The 13,079-nt window shown below is 31.2% G+C and overlaps 1 pseudogene; it reads right to left on the bottom strand.

Moving 5' to 3' along the window:
• Positions 1-572: 572 nt before the first annotated feature.
• LOC139508694 (coiled-coil domain-containing protein 181-like) lies at positions 573-11,788 on the bottom strand (annotated as a pseudogene).
• Positions 11,789-13,079: the final 1,291 nt, after the last annotated feature.

Below are 13,079 nucleotides of genomic sequence, written 5' to 3'. Positions count from 1 at the left end.
GTGGCAAGTATTTCATGCATATTCATGACAATCTAGCACAATGATAAGAGTATCATGATTATATCAAATGAATACAGATATTGCTAAAATGTTGGAAAAAAATAGAAAACATAATATATAAATTTATGAGTGAAAATATTTGATTTGCATATTTCTCCAACTCCTTTTCTATTGAAAAACAATATTTTAAAATTTTGTTCCCAATTCTTTCATGTCAATCCTGATCCATACAAGGAAATGTTCCAAATTTCTCTTCATGTTAAAGTAGTTAAACTTATTTTTTGACATTTTTAAAAATCAAAAATAAAGTCATCAACAAATTACAAACATCGTTCAACTGAATTAAACCCATAATTTGCATAAATAAATCTAGTTTTGCATTTATTTCTAATATTTTAAAGACAATGAAGTCAGATAATAATAGAAATAAAATTACCCTTATAAGTACTGGAATTTTGATTAATAATAATTTGTATTGTCAATAACTTTATTTTGCAACTGTTTACTAGGAAACTTTACTTTTGTTAACTTATGGGAAAAACATATAATGAAAATGACATACTAAACTATTTCTATAGGACTCGGGTAAACACTTGTTCTGTGGATTATATTGACACTGACATGATACATTAAAGCAACATAAAATTAATAACAGGAAAACATTACAGAAAAAAATGTTTTCTTTTTTGACAAACTTTATTATTAAAAAAAATTATGGTTCAAAGGACCAGAATAAGCAGAACTATGAATTATTTAGAACATGGAATGCTTTTTCCTAAATTTCTATTTTTTCAACATTAAAAAAATTGTTGACCAAAAAATTGCATATTTATGGCTAAAGCATTCATCATCTATTCTATACTCTGTATTCAGCAGGAAAGGGGAGAGGAACATGGATTGTTAAACCAATAATAATAAACATTGTTTAAAGCTCTGTTCCACTTTTTACCAAAAATATAAAACATTAAATTTTCTCCAAAAAATGTTTCAATATTCCTCTGTTTATGATCTACTAAAAGACACCTAGATTTTCTACGCACATCTTCTGTCCTCTTTCTCTATCCCTAAGTAGGTATCTATCAAAGTTCTCCATGAATACAGAATATGGCACACTTACACACACATTCATCAATCGTGAACATGATTTTCCTGATAAAAATATAGTAACAATTTACAATCATCATTCTACACCATTCCTAAAGAGATAAATTTAATCAAATATCACAGAAACTTTGTACCTTGCCATGGAAACATCATAGTTGCCATAGAAACTGGCAGTAATAGATATAATGAAGTAACCATAGCAATTCTCAGATCTACTCTCTTCCTGGTCAGTCATACATCCCATAAGCCATTACATTTTTCATGCTAGTTTCCATAGCAATGATTAAAATCTATAGCCATAATAGTCCACATATTTAAATGCATTTGATTGTTTTATGGCTTTGGCGAGAGCAAGAGATTTCCTTGTTTTCCGTGCTGCAAGGCGATGCATTCTTGCTAGCTGTTTCTCTTCCTGTCTGTGTCTTTTTGCTTCTAAATTCTTTCTCTTCAACCATCTAAAAAGAAATAGATTATGTTCATTACATTTTAATAGGATGAAATGCTGTATTCTAATTTTTAAAAGACTATTTTTTTAAATTTCATGTTGATTGCTGTCTCTTTGAGTACCTTACATCTCCTTTTATTGATATACATGTAATACTCATAAATATAGATTTATTATTATTTTATTACTATTTGCTTTACTCTTTCTGGTAATAGGTTAACCAGAAATTCATCTTTTTTTTTATAGAAATCTTGTCTCTGCTTCAGCAAAAGTTTAAAAAATGTAGATCCCTTATGAGAGGATTGGGGCATAAGAGGGGCGAAAGATAGCAGAGGGACAGTCAAAACTCATAGATTGAAAATAAACTGACAACGCCATGGCTAAAAAATAATAGAAAAACAGAAAAATAATAGCACACACGACACAACATAGAATAATAGTATTTTCATAGATACAGTCATATTTCTACCTTTAAGCCTTTTAGATTTTTGTAATTTTGTTAACCTTATATTTATTGTTTACCTACCGGTATATTCAAGAAATCTATGAAACTTATTACCTTATGAATAATAAAAAATCAACATTAGTTGAAAGGACAAACAAAAACAATGGCCAATTTTAGATGGACAAAAAAGTAAATAAATCATTATAAAGGTTCAGTGTTCTCCCCAGGGCCTTAAACACTGTGGTATCCTGGTGCTATATTTTCTACCATGGTGTTATCTTTGATGATTTTATTATAGAATGTATAGGGGCCATGGTACTATATTTTTTTTTGGAAAACCAGTGCTATAATCATTTTCAAGATGCTACAGTATTTGAAAATTCTGTTGGGAACACCAAAGGTTGACAACAGACCTCATGGATTTATGTTTTCCCACTTGCCCACCCTGTATACACATACCCTCTAAAAGCTTGGTCACAATCTGTTCTGCTCCCTGATAATAAACCCATCAGTCTGTTCTTTTTCTTGACGTCTTTTCAGCAATTTTTCTTCTCGTACTTGTCGTGATTTTGTCTTTAACCAATTGTTATATGCCTCTTCTATTTCTTTTGCCTAAAAATAAATTCAATTGTATGAAATGAACCACTAACACTAGTCCAAGAAAACCTTTGATAGCACTTTCGTTCATATAGTTAGGAGTTTGTGGTATCATATTTATACCATATTTAATCATCTAAAGATAAAAGTCTTGTCCACTGCGATATTTAGAAAGAAACAAGTTTAAAGCCTCCAAAGTGAAAACTTGTTAACTAGAGAATGAAAACAGTCATCTGCAATGAGTATTTTTTTACCATGACTGACTGATAATGCTTCAGTGTTGTTAACCTAAGATGAGAGTAAGAATGCTGTAACCCAGTGGCGGATCAAGGGGGAGGGGAGGGAGTTCCGGAGGTTGGAACCCTCCCTTTTTTTGGCCGATCAATGCATTTGAATGGGGACATATAGTTGGAACCCCCCCTTTTTAAAATAGCTGGATCCGCCACTGTAACCCTAGACAATAAGATATATAGGAACTGCTGCCACCCTAGGTAAAAGTAGATATGAGTTACTGTGGATTCATTTATTTTCATGGATACCATTTTTTGTGGATTGAGGAAAACTTGAATTTTCATGGATATCTAATTTCATGGTTTTGGCAAAGTCTGCATACATTTCTTTAGACAAATTGTAATTCGTTGAACATTTTAAGTTTGTGGTTCTCCAGTGCCAATGAAATCCATGTTAATTGGTATCCCATGAATATTAATGAATCCACAGTATATCATATATCATACATGCTGTTCCCTCAGGGAAAGTAGGTATGAGATATATTGTAAATGCTGTCACCCTAGGTTAAAGTAGGAATCAGATATATTTTAAATGATGTTACCCTCAGGGAAAGTAGCAATGAGATTTATTGTAAATGATGTTACCCTCAGGGAAAGTAGGAATCAGATATATTTTAAATGATGTTACCCTCAGGGAAAGTAGGTATGAGATTTATTGTAAATTATGTTACCCTCAGGGAAAGTAGCAATGAGATTTATTGTAAATGATATCACCCTCAGGGAAAGTAGCAATGAGATTTATTGTAAATTATGTTACCCTCAGGGAAAGTAGCAATGAGATTTATTGTAAATGATATCACCCTCAGGGAAAGTAGCAATGAGATTTATTGTAAATGATATCACCCTCAGGGAAAGTAGGAATCAGATATATTGAAAAGGCTATCTCCCTAGATGAAATTTAGAATGAGATATATTGTAAATGCTTTCACTGTAGGTTTAAGTAGATATGAGATATATTGTAAGCGATAATAAATGATGTCACCCTCTGTGAAAGTAAGAAAGATATAAATCATGAATAATGTCACCCTAGCCCTGGGTAAAAGTAGGATTAAAAAATATTGTAATTGCTGTCATCCTAGGTAAAAATAGATATGAGTTATATTGTAAATGCTAATAAATAATGCACCTTAGATAAGTCAGAATGAGATTATATTGTAAATGTTTTCACCCTTGATGAAAGTCAGAATGAAATACATTATTGTAGGTGGACAAAGGGTAAAAAACATTTTCTGGACATTTTTGGCAAGTTAGATTTTTCTATCTATGATGGTTTGATGGATAATAGACAATACATGAACTTGCAGTTTACCTCTTTGTTCCCATTGAAAGATGTACAGAAGAACAATAGCAACAAGAATGTTACAAGAATGATGTACTGACAATAGCAACCAGAATAGTGTGAGGACAACTACAGACAATAGCAATAAAAAATAATATATGAACGTTAGCACAAGACAAATGTACAGACAAATACAGACTAACATTCATGAACAGAGCATGTTCTTGATTAAAGCTGTCTAATATAACCAGAAATTATAATAGTAAATTATTCAAATGCACATTTACGCAAACAGGAATATACTCAAGCATCTTTTCGATTAAATCATAATCAGCATTATATTATGTTCTAGACACGCTCAGAAAATGTATACTCTGTTGTAGACCGTATAAAATAGATGCTGTTCTAGACCCGGGGTTGTAGACTGTATCTTAAACAGTTAAATAAGCGATCCTATACTAGACAAATACTTTTGTTTTAAAAAAGAACCTGTTCTCACCAGCAAGGCATGGAAAAGTGACCCTGTTCTAACCAGCAGGACATGAGAAAGGGACCCTGTTCTAACCAGCAGGACATGAGAAAGGGACCCTGTTCTAACCAGCAGGGCATGAAAAAGGGACCCTGTTCTAACCAGCAGGACATGAGAAAGGGACCCTGTTCTAACCAGCAGGGCATGAAAAAGGGACCCTGTTCTAACCAGCAGGGCATGAGAAAGGGACCCTGTTCTAACCAACAGGACATGAAAAAGGGACCCTGTTCTAACCAGCAGGGCATGAAAAAGGGACCCTGTTTTGCGGCACACTCATACCACTAAAAATATAGGAAGTAACCCCCCCGGGGGCTGAATTTATCAAATCATGTAATAACCAAAAGTGTAAAATTTTCAAACCTTCATTCTTTTCTTTTTTAAATGAAATTAAAACTTTTATGTATCTAATTTTTCACGAAACCACCTTAAACATTTCTAGAGGCAAATCTTCATTCTTGGTGACCGACTTATCAAAACTAAAATCCCTGGTGACAGATTAAGGTCTTGAGTGATAAATCAAAGTGTCTTGTTTCTACTTAAAATGAAAAATTTATGAGCATTGACAACCAAAAATATATATAAAAGTAATGATAACGTCAGCAAAACAAAGCACTAGAAAGAAGGATAACTGTTAATGATCATTTATGGCTCAAAATAAAATTTCTAAAGCAGCAAATTTTTCACTACCCTCATTCAATCAATAAAAATGTATTGTTTTACACATGTGGTTAACAACAATCTGGGTTGACCTAAAAGATTTTTGATTGAATGATGTTAAACATTGCTTTCGGCTTTATTGGCTATATTGTGCACTGAGCTTCGGCAGGAAAACTGAGAATCCTTGTCATTTAAGATAGGAGTTTAAGGGCATACAATACAGTTTTGATCCCGTATTTGCATTTTGATAAGAATTTCCATATAGACTATTTTTTATCTGATTAAATTAAATATGTAATAAAAAATATACCTTCATGTGCTACTTTTTGAGTTAAATGAGGTTGAAATTTTGTATATTTGCTCAAAATTCGGATTTGTGGCTGTATTTTCCCTTTCGAAAGAAAGACATAACTTTTTTGTTTTAACAGATAAACACAAATTGTTTTTTGTTAAATAATTTGTAATTTCTGTATTTTATAAGTATCATAAAACTTACACATTTTTTATTCAGAAATAACTCATCTTTATCAAATGTTAATGAATGTAGAAAAAAAACATCATTTTTTGCTCTGTATTTATTAAAATTAAAAAAAAATGCACTATTTACGTATTCATGAAAATTGCACACATGTTCTACTTACGTAATCAAACAAATGGCATTTTAAAACATAGGGGTCCATGAACTCTTTTTCAAGTTAATTTAAATAAGTTTGAATGATAAAAATCAGTCGAAAACTGAACCGTTTCCCGATAAGTCATAGTTTGACGTCGAGAAAATAACAATTTACGTTTGCAACGTCATTACTTCCCATGTAACTGTATCGTATGCCCTATACACACCTGCCATGCGTAGGAATTCTAACTCACAACCTCAGTGTTAAAAAGATCATAGAATTAGTCAAATCTATAGAAGAAGTGCAAAATTAAAATCAAAAGTGTAATAGTATATGAAATATTAGAATTAAAAAATGAAATATAGAAAAAGCAAATCTAAATTTTTTATTGTTTCTCAGAATCATTTTACAATGCCTTCTAATTCCTCTTTATGAGAGGTAAATGTATTTTTTATATCAGCAGAGGATTTAAACAACAAATTAACTATTTTTTACAAAAACTAAAATATTTTAATCTAAGTAAAACATAAATTTAATTAATTATTGAATTTAAAAAATTGTGTTAATTTGTTTCAGTTCAATTTTCCCATTTAGAATGTCTGGAAAGTTATCATAAAATGCAAGTTAATTTCAATGTATACAAGCAAAAGACGGTTGAAAACATTTCAATATTCACATTTTTAAATATAGTCTCTCATAACTCTTTAAAGAGTGGCTCTTGTTAACTTGTGTTTTAAAAAGCTGTATAATTTATATGTAACAAGTGGTGAGACTTTAATAAAGTATTTGTTTTGTCTTGTCTATATATGAAAAAGTCAGTTAATATACCTCTTCCAAAGGGAGACAACAATGTTAAATTAAAAACCAGAAAATAAAATTTGAAAAATTTAACAAAAAACTATCATTTTTCAATTTGTGTAAGTTGTATAGTTTTTTTTTAAAGATCATAGCACCTGTATATCCCGAAGAATTGCTGTTTACTGGCAACAACTGAAGCCTTTGGCTAACAGTAGAATTATGAAGCAGGTATCCAGTGACAATCTACAGTAAACTGGATCCCTGTCTCATAATAAACTCATCATAGATACCAGGACTAAATTTTGTATATAAGCCAGACGCGCGTTTCCTCTACAAAAGACTCATCAGTGACGCTCGAGTCCAAAAAAGTTAAAAAGGCCAAATAAAGTACGAAGTTGAAGAGCATTATGGACCAAAAATCCTAAAAGTTTGGCCAAATACAGCTAAGGTAATCTATGCCTGAGGTAGAAAAGCCTTAGTATTTGAAAAATTCAAAATTTGTAAACAGGTAATTTATAAATATAACAAAGTCCCTTGGATTCAAATTAAAAGCAATATTTGGTTGTATCAGACCAGGATATAAAGGCAACTTCTCGAAAACTGAAATTTCAAGACTTAATAGGTATAGGAAGATGTGGTATGAGTGCCAATGAGACAACTCTCCATCCAAATAATAATTTATAAAAGTAAACCTTTATATGTCAATGTACGTCATTCAACCATGGAGCTTTAAGCTTTACAAGAACAAACAAATGAAGCAATTCTGCACAATCACTCAAAAAGGTATCAATGGGCTGTGTTCTCTTACAGTATAAAGTTTGGGCCTACCTCTGATTCAGTAATGGACTCATTCTCATCTCCAAGCTGGTCCAAAATATGAAATTAAAATAATTTGGGTCAACATTCAGTCTCATAGTTAAAACAGTAATCATTAATGGAGATAAACTGAAAAAAAAATTTCCTCTTTTTTTTTTGTTTGAATGAGAGTAGTGAAACATTGTGCTGTTAGTTGTTAGCCATTATTTTGCTCCTCCTAGAGGGCTCAAAGTACAATTATTATATAGTAGCTCAATAAAAAATCAATACACAATTTATTGGTAGGAAAATTACATATGTACTAGTACAGTACTTAGTAGACAGTCTACAATTAAATTTTCAAGGCTGAATCTCTTTTTATAAATTCATAATTTGGAAGATTTTAATTCTGGAATTACCACGTAATAATTAACATCTTATTCGTATGAATAATTAAGAGAATTAAACTTTTATGATTCAGTGAACATACAAGTTCATTTATTTTTTTTCATACAAAATGGAAGTTATAGACAACAGATAAATGTAACCATTGTTTCATGCATATTAATAGGGAAAACACGACCGGTCCGACCCAGAAACCATATTAGAAGTATAATGACATGCTACAAGCATTAGAATTTAGATAGAACAACAACAGAGCCCTCTAGTGAGAAGATTTATCCTACCTCCTCGTCATCATCGCTGTCATTGAGATGATCACCTGACCCTTCGTCCTGCTGGTCTCTGCGATATTTCTATAGTCAGATAGTTAAATATATTAGTTCACAGCAAATACATACAATCAGCCACAAAACAAAATTAAAACCAACTTCATTACAGCTGCTTATTAAGAACATTAATTACTGTGGATTCAATTATTTTCGTGGGTACCAATTTTCTTGAATTGAGGAAAACTTGCACTTTTTATCCATTCGTTTTTGATGTGTTTTGTTATTTGATTTTGCCATGTGATTATGGACTTTCCGAATTGATTTCAGTATTTTTTTGATTTTACTTTTTTCTTGGATATATATTTCGTGGTTTTGCATTTTTGGTTTAGTATATAAAATTTGTATTTCGTTGGACATTAAAATTCATGGTTCCCAGCGAAATCCATGAAAAATTGTTATCCAAATATAATAATGAATTCACAGTATCCTATATTTTCTACACTTGGGCGAAGGGTAAAGGGGTAAGTTATCTTTGGTTATTTATTTTGAGAATTCTACATGTAGCAAAATAAAACAAATAACCAGAATTAATAATTAGTTTGTTTATCAAATGCTCTGAAAGAGGGTGGTAGGGAAAGATAATCCAGGATTTTTTTATTAGGGCCTTTAATCTGTGCAAAAATAAATATTTATTTATTACGAACAAGCACTTGTACATGCCACTATGACTAAGAACTTAGCTACATGTATTTATATGAGACATGCACCCCATGCAACACAGTGTGTCATAAGTCCTAGGTATATATATTTTCTATAAAGCAATGATTTCATGGAATAATGATGTTAAAAAAACCTGAGGAAATTCCAACATTGCATTTTGCAATGAGCACTGATGAGTGAATTTTTTTCAAAACTTTTTTTATTGATAGATAGTACATGTATAAAAATGTCTGAATGTCAGTCAGTATTTCCCTAAAAGTAGACAGTAGATTGCACATTATAAGCAAATACTTAAAAGATAATTATCAGAAAATTTCGACAAAAAAGTATAGTGTACAAAAATCTCAAATTTAAAGGATGAAAAGCCTGTCAAATTCTGTAAAAAAAAAGTTTAGCAGCAGTTGTGAAGTTGGCAATAATTAAATATTCAAATACAAATGACAAGTGGACAAAATGTGAAGGAAATTAATATCATATATAGATACAGCCAGCCAAATCAGTATTTAATAAAATTATTGATAATTAATCATTGATATAGTTAATACAAATTAAATAACAGGCAGGATAAACAAATAATAAGAGGATGGGGCAAACATCAACAAGACAACAACACAATGAAACTTCCTGTAAATATGGCCATTATATGTACATTGTATACTCAACAATATACAGGGTTAGAAAAAACTATAATTGTACTTTTAATATGGATTCTGTGAACTAACTTTTTTTTCTAAATAATATCTAAATGGCAAATCAACATATTATATCCGCTTGAGCCGTGCACCAGCAGTCAAAATCAAATTGTATATTAGTCATGACCAGAAAAATGGGGCTGTTTTTTGAAACCTTGAATAAAATGCTTTTGATAATAGAAAAAGATTTACAAACTTTTTTTTATGTAGTACCCTATTATTTTCCGCTTCAAGGCAGCACTCACACCAGCAAAGTGGAAAGGGATTAATATAAGTTGCAAAACTTGTTTCCCAATCCACTATAAATAAATATGTTTAAACTATCAATTTCTGATTTGTTACTGAAAAGACACAATTCTTATTACTTGGCTTTTTACATAAGTGTAAATTATTGGTAAGATATTCTAAGGATATATATTTATTCAGTTTTCGGTGAGGTTAATATAAAAGTCAAGCTTTAGTTTTCGGTGTAGTATATTTTGTACAATTGTCTTTTTTTTTGTTGTTTTTCATTTGGTCATCAGGTCTTGTCTTTTTTTATTAAATTTTTTGTTGGTCCCATGGTATTTTCTCCCCTCTTTTATGAACCATCTATCTGGCATTTCAAACAATGAAAATTGTCCAAATTAATAACTATCTATCCATAGTCAATAAAAAGTAAAAAGTAATAATCTAAGAATTCACATGATCTTGGAATAATTCTCCTTAGGACTTCATTCTTTTACCAAACCATGAGGAAAATCACCAAAGCTGATGATAAGTTAAACGATTTTCAAAGCCCATCTGGTTCGACCTTTGTTTTTTTTTCTATTATTGATCATGATGTACCCCTGATCCCCTCCATACATCTATATATTATCCTTACTTTTTCATGATTTCCATTCTTCTTTCGTTCCTGATCTTCCTGTCTTTGTTGTTCTTTCTTTTGTTCTCTCTTTTTCGACCACCAAGATTGAAAAATGTCATCATTATCTCGCTGTTTTGTATATTCTTCCTCTTCTTTTCTTCTCTTTTCCTCCTGTTTTCTTCTTTCTTTTTCTTCCTGTTGCTGCTTCAGGAGTTTCTTATCCTCAGGTGTCATTGCATAAGGTGAATTATATGAGAAATTTTCTAATGGTCGATGAGAGTCGTGTGTTGTACGTGCCGACTGTGCACGCTGTTTTGATGAACCAGGGCGAACAACTCTTCTAGAACTGGAAGAACTGCTAGATGGACGTGGATTGGACGGAGGTGTAGGTTGGCGGTGCGGACGATGATGAGCGATTTTCCTTGTTATCCTCGTCTAACGATTCATCAATGTACTGTGGTAGTCCCATTTCTTTGGCTCTAACATCATCTGAACTTACAACCTCAAATTTTCCATCTTGTTCTATGACAATTTTTTCACTATTATTGTTTTTATTTTCAGAATCTGTCTTTGATTTTTCTGAGGGTCGTGGTGTTTCATCATCATCACTAGGGGGCACCACCAAATCAACTAGAGTGTCTTTGAATCCAACTCTTGAATCCTTCCTTTTGTCCGGTGGAGTCGGGTCTTTGGCTAACTCTTCATTATAAATTTTCAATTTATCTTTCACATCATACTCAGGTGGGTCTTCTTCTACAAAAGGTTAAAAAAAAACAGCAATCAGAACCTGGCAGTCCTAAAAATGTTAAGAATCAAGCAAAATGGACCAAAAATATAAAGAATAGAAAAAAATGCCTAAAGATTTTTAAAAATACTGTGAGAATTAAAGGACACCAGACCCTCATGTATGTTTATACCTCAAGTTTTTCACATTTTATTCTTTTTTGTATTGTGCCAAAATCTCTTCATTTTTACAGAATAAGAAAATACCCAGTATACACATTCTAATGAAATTCCCTAAAAGAATAAGAAAATAAGCTTCTATACAGCCCTCAAACAAAAATAAGCAATTATAGGTTCCCGTACAGCATTCAAGTCAGCTTTACCTGGTAACCCTAATTCACTTTTCATCATTTCCATTTCTTCTAAAGCTCTCTTCTGGTCTTCAGTTATTTTATAATCTTCAAGCTCAGAATCCTCATCGTCAGTTGAACGACCTTTTTGACCTTTGTCTTCTTCATCATCACTTTTATTTGGAGATTCAGTTTCAATTTTATCTCTTTTATTCTTTAATTCATCATTATCCTAAAATATAAAAAGACATTTTAATTTATAATTTAATACTGCTCAAAATGTCTCTGTTATTGAAGCTGCTATTCTATTGTATGCTTAATCTCCAAAATGTAAGATTCCTATAGGGATATCAAAATAAATTAATCAGTTATGTTTTTTTTAATTATTATTAACTATAGAAACATAAAAACAAATTGACATATACTGTGGATTCATTTATTTTTGTGGGCAATGGTGGGTATCAAATTTTGTGGATTGCTGAAAATTTGTATATTCATGGATATTTGATTTCTTGGTTTTGCCAATGTCCGTATATAAAGCCTATTAAAAATATAATATTTGTTTAACATTTGAATTCATTGATCACCTGTATCCACGAAAAATGGTATCCAACGAATAATAATGAACACACATACCGTAGATTATTTTTTTCGTGAGCATCAGTTTTAATGGATTGAAGGAATATAATGCTTATGAGAAAAGCATTTCTATTCTCCTTTAAAACTGATGAAATTTTCAAAAGGTTAAAAAAATGTTCACCATTTATTTATCAATTGCATAATCATTAATATTATATTTTATAAAAGCAGCCAAATCCCCAAGTTGTGTCTTTTAATTTTTTCTCCAATTGGCTTTTGGAATGTGTTGTTGGGTTGAATGAATTCCTAATTTCTCCTATAACATATTTAAGTAAAGTCTCAAGCACCATACAATTCCTCATCTTGGCTAGCCTCAAAGGAGAGGACAGGAGTGGATCGAATGAGCAAAGATGACTATTCCTTTACCATTCCATCTTTTTAACATGATAAACAATTGCACTTCCATTCCAATTTATATGCACCAATCAACCGCATAAATATCCCAATACTATGAATGTCAATATTCTATTCTCCACAGACAGATCTAATCCATATATCATACTAACTACATTTTCTCTAAAATACTAAGCCGATTCCCCAATTAATGGCATTACTTTTCTGAAGATATAATTCCATGCATCTGAAATTCTTCTCATTTTCCTTTGAATTTATTAACATTATCTCTTTACTTCATGAGAACACTGTTTCTTTATCATTTCTTAAGACATATTTCCACTCCATTTTAGCAGATAGTTATATCAAAAACACTAAGATAGGTTACTAAGAAATAAACATACATTTGCCTGTAAACGGAATTGTGTATAGAATTGAATATGATAGTAAAATATGAACGACAATGAAATGGAGAATATAACCTTTCCTTTGTTGGGAAATTTATCTCAGCAGAGACACATTTATAACAATAAATATAAATCCAGGCCAAA

This window comes from Mytilus edulis, unplaced genomic scaffold (genome assembly GCF_963676685.1).
Source record: "Mytilus edulis unplaced genomic scaffold, xbMytEdul2.2 SCAFFOLD_1672, whole genome shotgun sequence".
Taxonomy (NCBI): Eukaryota; Metazoa; Mollusca; class Bivalvia; order Mytilida; family Mytilidae; genus Mytilus; species Mytilus edulis.
This window is presented reverse-complemented; position numbering and strand designations above follow the sequence as displayed.